We start from the raw sequence: 6,954 nt of genomic DNA, 5'->3' as shown, positions 1-6,954 counted from the left end.
CCTAAGATTTGCATAACACATCACTTTGATTATTGAGATTTGAAATCAATAGAAGTAGTTCTTGAGATTGTCCACTATCAATCATTTTAGTCCTTCTGCACAAAATTATGTTAATAATGATCAAAATGACAAATATACCCTCAATTTAATAAACAATAGGCCAAAATGATTTGACCAAAAATAAGGGTATTTTGGTCATTTTATTCTTATTTAATGGAGATTTCTCACATAATGACCAAAATGATTGATGGTGGACAAACTCATGGACCAATTCTATTGATTTCAAATCTCGGGGATCAAAGTGAGGAGTTATGCAAACCTCAAGAACCAATTCTGTTGATTTCAAATATGAGAGATCAAAATGAGGAGTTATGCAAATCTCAGAGACCATTTTAGCTAAACCGCCTTTTATTTATAAGGGTTAATCTCAGTTTACTATCCTCAAGTTTATTGGTTTTCAACATTTGGTACATCAAATTTTTTTCATCCCAGGTGGTACCTGAAGTTAAAATTTTGGGACAGTTTCATACTTCCGTTAATGTTGCTATTAAGTCAACTATTAAGTGATGACATGATGTCCAGGTGGACAATGACTGGACGCCACATGTCAATATGGACCCAAATGAACATTAACAAATTAAAAAAATTAAAAAAATAAACCTAAACATTTCTCTCCCCCTTTCTTCTTCGACTCCCCATTTCTCTAGAGAAAGAGGATAATAGGTCTTAGGACCCGAGTTTATGTTGATACAATGGGTCCTGAGAGGCATAATAGAGTCAGAGAATATGGTCATGGTGTGACTCCTGATATGGTGTCCTATGCATCTTCTTCATCTTCTACATCAATTTCCTCCAGGAGGTCATCTAAGAGTTCAATGGCATTGTTGATGACTCAAAATAATGAGTTGAAAATGAGGGACGAAAATAATAATAAGCAGATTTCAGACCTAGAGAACAAGCAAAATCAGTTGTTTGCGTGGTTTTTCCAAAGATTTCAGCCACAACCACCGTATAGCCCGGGAACCCAACAATTAGGCCAAAGTCAGCCTTCTCCTTAACAGTCAGGCCAAAGTCAGCCTTCTCCTCAAAAGTCGGGCCAAAATCAGCCTCCCCCTGCATATCCGTATGTTGGCCATAATTAGCAACCTTCATATCCTATGTATTAGATGCCTACGCAACCTATGACATACATGCAGCAGCCGCCTATGCCATACATGCAGCAACCGCCTTATCAAGTGCCAGTATATCAACCCAAGATGGTTGCTCCTAGTGGATTTTGTCCTGACGTTCCAGCTGGGGGGTTTTCTGGAATGCTTGCGGGTGTTGGATTTGATGTGGACTTGTCGAGGATTTTTGGATCAGATAGAGGATCTCAAGGAGAAGGATCTAGGCGACGTTTAGGCACAAATTCGGTTGGGTAGTTTATTTGGTTCATTTTCTTGTCGGATAAATATGACACTTTGATCGTTCTATCTTTTTGTTTTTTTATGTTATGTTTGTAATGTCGGATTTAGTGTTTGTTACGACGGATGAGTTTTTGTATATTATGTGGAATGTTAGATGTACAATATTTGTATATTTTGGCACTATTGTTCTTGTTAATTATTGTAATTATTTTTATTAATGTTTATTTAGGCCTTGAAATTTATTATTTTGATTATATAATTTTTTTTAGTTGGAATTAATTGAAAATGCATGTAGTTGTCCTCCTATTTTTATTATTATTAACAAAGATAGTGTCGGTTAAGACCGTTACTAGATTTCATATTTTATTTATTTAATTGTTATCTGACGTCGGTTTAAGGGATATTTTATTTATTTAATTTTATTACGATGTCGATTACAAGCGACAGTAGGTTGCATATTTTACAATTAAATTGCTAATGCACGTCGCTTTAAACCGACGTAATGTGTAAGTATACATCACTTTAAACCAACGTCAATTTTAGTGTCGCTTTAAACCGACACTGCGTAGTGGCGGATTAAGCCCACAAACCGACACTGAAGCCCTTTCGTGACACTAGCAATAGTGTCGCTATTCCAATGCGACATTACATTGTTTTATGTCGGATTTGTGCCAAAATTCCGACAGAAATTTGATTTCTCGTCGGTTTTTGCTTCGCCGGTGATAGCATATATTGTAGTAACGTCTCTCCCCTATCTCGCCACAACCACCACCTCCTCCACCATTCCTCTCCTAAGCCCCACCCTCCTCTTTATCTTGCACCTCAACCCAGACCCAGACACGCAGATCGACGGACTACCACTAATGGGGGAATGTTAAAGGGCAGAGAATCAACTAGACGAACACTAGCACAAGTAGAGAATGAGACTAAGATAAAGAGCCAAGCTCTGTTCATAGATTCATTCAAAATACCTCCCCCTCAACCTCCTGAATTCTAGCATTTTAAAAGGCCTAGTCAACTGCTTAATTAAACGCTAACATAACTTCCTAGTCCACTAAAACTTCATAAATGATAATCAAGTCCCAACCCAAATACATAATTAAAACACAACTTACAAAAATACAAATTACTAAAATATAAATTAGCCACTTAATTATGAGAGCTCAATAAATTTCTCTTTCATGCACTGCATCAGACTCTGCAGGTGAGAAAGAACTCGCTCACGAGTTCACTGATTCAAAATCGATCCATAACCCAAAGTGTTGTAACCACCTTTTCTTCGCATGCGTAGTTTTCTTTTTCAAGTTGACAAACAACTTCTTTGCATGATAGAACAAAATGACAGTTATTTCCAAGAGCCGCAATAGTTTGTAAAGATTTCTTGAGGATGTATCAACTTCCAGATATTGCAATAACTCTTTTCATTCTCCCATTTTTTTGGTTGAGTCAATGTGAATGAAGTCATACCAAACCGGATCATGAAACTCAAATGTAGGAGTAAATTCCACAACTTTAGGTTGCTTATGTGTGTCAATGTTGTGTGGCATACATCCATTTTTGAATTCTAACACCACATCTCTATTACCAGAAACCATTAATAAGTTGCTGCTTGTTTAATCAACACAAGACTCCACATCTAAAGCACAAGTAGATGCCAAAGTATCCCTTGTAGAATCTAATTTGCAAACCCCTTCTTGACATAGACTTGTTAAGTTCTTCAGTGATACAAATTCAATTGTTTTGTCCTGAAAAGTGTCAAGGTTGACATTCTTCAAGTTCACTTCTTCATCGTCAACATATTCATTAAAAATAGGTGGTACAGTCCAATCAAAAGCACAAACCATTTGATCAAACTTGGGTTCTTTATCGCAATCAAATTTCATTTCACCGTAATGAGTTTCTTCTTGAAGAGAAATGCCAAGTTTATCTTCCTTACACCTAAATTCAAAATAATAAGGCAAACAAAATTGACTTACGTCCAGGTTTGAAACTTTGTTGACTTCAATTGGTGCTTCAACCTCAAAGGCTAATCCTTCAGCGTCATCTGGTTTGTAATCTTCCGCACAATCCCTCGCAACCTTAAGTCAGTTATGAAATGTTGGCATCCCAAGATTCTGTAATTGATTTTTCTTCCCATGAGACGAACAGTGTCGTGGATTGGAAAACCACCTCAATTCTGCCTCATGATAAGAATCATTACGTCTTGACCCACCAAGCTTCATACGAGCTTCTTGGCGTTCAATTCGCCTACTAAGTTGCTTAACTTGTCTTCGAAGTGCTTGAAGTTCTTTGTCTCTTTCATCTCTAGATTCCACGATGCTTATATGGTGCTCATGCTTTCTTCTACCCCTTTGTCCCACCATTTTACATAAATGGTGCGGAAATGACCCAAAGAACGTAGAAAAGCTCTGGTACCAAATGATGGGGGAATGTTAAAGGGCAGAGAATCAACTAGACGAACACTAGCACAACTAGAGAATGAGACTAAGATAAAGAGCCAAGCTCTGTTCATAGATTCATTCAAAATACCTCCCCCTCAACCTCCTGAATTCTAGCATTTTAAAAGGCTTAGCCAACTGCTTAATTAATCACTAACAAAACTTCCTAGTCCACTAAAACTTCATAAATGATAATCAAGTCCCAACCCAAATACATAATTAAAACACAACTTACAAAAATACAAATTACTAAAATATAAATTAACCACTTAATTATGAAAGCACAATAAATTTCTCTTTCATGCACTGCATCAACCACAGAATCCAGTCACGCAGAGATCAATTGAAGATTCGGGATTTTTTTCTGTAGTTTTCGGGATTTAATACTCGGGAACCATCACTTGAATCACTTACTCTTAATTATCTTCTACGGATCAATGAGAACGAGCTTGAGATCGACGGGTCGAAGATCCGACATGAATCACTGGCGTTGCACTGTACCAGGTCATGAACATGAATGTGAGGGAAGGAAATGTGGTGTTCGGGTCCAGGGAATGGGTCGTGGTCGACGACGGGATCTGGTTTGAGGTGTATATGAGGAAGGAGAAGGTGTTGAAGGGAATTTTCATGAAGGACGAAGGGCAAGACTAGAAATTGGAATGTAAGTGCATGCAGGAAGGCAATAGTGTCGCGCGAAAGTCACAGAGGTTGAGGTCTGCGTGGCCATGGTAGGTTTAGGTTTGGGTCTGGGTTTGGGTTGGGGTGTAGGATAAGAAGGAGGGTGGGGGTTAGGATAGGAGTTGTGAAGGAGGTGGTGGTTGTGGAGAGAGGGAAAGAGAAAGGGGGAGTCGAAGAAGAAAGAGGGAAAGAAATTTTTAGGTTTATTTTTTTTAATGTTCATGTGGGTCCATATTGACACGTGACGTCTAGTCATTGTCCACCTGAGCACCACGTCATCACTTAACAACTGACTTAACAACAATGTTAACAGAAGTATGAAACTGTCCCAAAATTTTGACTTCAGGTACCACCTTAGGATGAAAAAAATTTGATGTACCAAATGTTGAAAACCAACAAACTTAAGGATAATAAATTGAGATTAACCCTATTTATAAAATGGAAAACTAACCAAAAACCCAAGAAAACTTTCTTTTCAATCATCAGGACATAATTTTTCAAAAATGCCAATCTTGCCCTTCACACATATAGACAAGATTGCTCAAGCAATGCACACAGCAAAGTTCACATGACTTCACCAAAGAATACATCCAAAAGAAGAGAAAAGAAGGCTGACACTTTCATATTACATTGGAATACAAAAACCAAGGTGGAAAATATTGCAACAACCAAGACAACATGAATTCACATAACCTTCATTAAAGCAAAGACAAGTTAGCTAGATTCCACAAACAGTGCTGACAACTTTCAAAAACAGTGTGTTGTCACTACTCAAAAAGTTGTAAATAGATGAAAAATTATTTTGTTGTTTTAGGAATTAGGTTTTGTATATAAGAGAGCTTTTTCTCCCATGTAGAACACACCTCGAGCTCAACATCTGAAACACCACACTCAACATCTCAAAACCCTTCAACACCAGATACTCACATACCATACTTCTTACACCAAAGCATCCGTAGCTTTTCTACCATCCTTTGTAAACACTTCCTTATAAACAATTCCCTTTGCAAACATTTTGTATATCAATAAAAGTTCAAGTGTACATATTCAAGCAATCTCCAAGTCTTATGTAAGCTTTCTTTTATTTCTTTAGTGTGTTTGTCTAATTAGACTTCTAGTCCAAAACAGGGAAACACTATTGTAGTTGTATTATTAACCTGCTAAACTAACAATCATACTTTGTTCGAGCACTCTATTATAGTTGAATGCTTGCCATACAAATAACTGGACATTAACCAGGGTACCTCTAAGTTCTTCGTACCTCTGAGTTTAGCCATTAAGGCCTTATACCTACATTGTGAGTGGCCGTCATGCTGCAACATGTCAAGTTCCTTGTGCAAGGTTTTATGTCTAGTTGTTATAATGGTCATCCGACTATTTAACCGGGTATGCTTTGCGAATCTGGTATCAGAGCTAAGTTTAGCATTTTAATAGTATAATTATAATAGTAAAGTACCTTGAGGACGGAAGTCATTGATACAACTGATATCACACTTGTTTATTGTGTATGAACAAAAGATATTATTGTCCTTGTAGACCTTGTCAACCACAACCACCAGGTATTTATTGTCCCAGACAACCAACTATAACTAGCAAAAAGAGAAGATTAGCATACATATCCAAAAGAATTAGCAGGACTTTGAAGAAGCAAAAGTTTTATCTTGGTTATCTTGAACATCTTTCATTTATTCGTAAATATAATAACACAGAAGTGCAGCATAAAGTTTAGAAGCAAAAAGAGCAATAGATCAAACTTTAGAGACCTTGAAAGAAGAAAGAGAATTTCTAAGAAACCAGTTAGCAATAACTTTAGAGAAAGGTAGAATGTAATTTATGATAGATTCCCTTAATTTAGAAATTAGTGAACCTCAAAAAAGAAACATAACCTTAGACCAAAATAGTTTAGTTTGTTATTTTCCATCGAGAAAGCATAATCATATTTTGCATAGTGAAGAAAATCCACAAGCCAATAGTATTGTAGATCTTATTATTAGTCAAGCAGAAAATATAAAATTAGAAAATAATAAGCATAATCATTTGTTAAATCAGTTGTTAGAGTATTTTCAGAAAAATTCCATAAAAACAATTAGACAAAATTTAGACTATATTACATCTCAGTTAGAAGATAATAATAAAAATATTCAAAAGTTTCCTAGCAAAAGAGAGATAAAAGAGTTCGTTGACCTCATAGACAGTAAGCCTAAGCAAGTAGAACTTAGATCATTAGAAGTAGTTGAGCAGTTAAAATTAGAAGTCCAAAAAATTCAATTAGTGCAAAAAGAGTTAAGTGAACAAGTAGCTAAGTTGCATAAAAAAAATAGATAAATTATTAGTTTAATGACCAATTCTAGAACTAGCAGAAAATATATCCAAGTTTTGAAAGAAATTAGTAAGCTAGACAAAGAACCAGTAGGTTTAACAGATTTTTCAAC

Source organism: the organism of the source record quoted next, unplaced genomic scaffold (genome assembly GCF_019419815.1).
Source record: "Pyrus x bretschneideri cultivar Hongxiangsu unplaced genomic scaffold, Pyrus_bretschneideri_v1 Contig75, whole genome shotgun sequence".
Classification (NCBI taxonomy): Eukaryota; Viridiplantae; Streptophyta; class Magnoliopsida; order Rosales; family Rosaceae; genus Pyrus; species Pyrus x bretschneideri.
The sequence above is the reverse complement of the archived record's forward strand: the minus strand, read 5'-3'. Positions refer to the sequence as shown.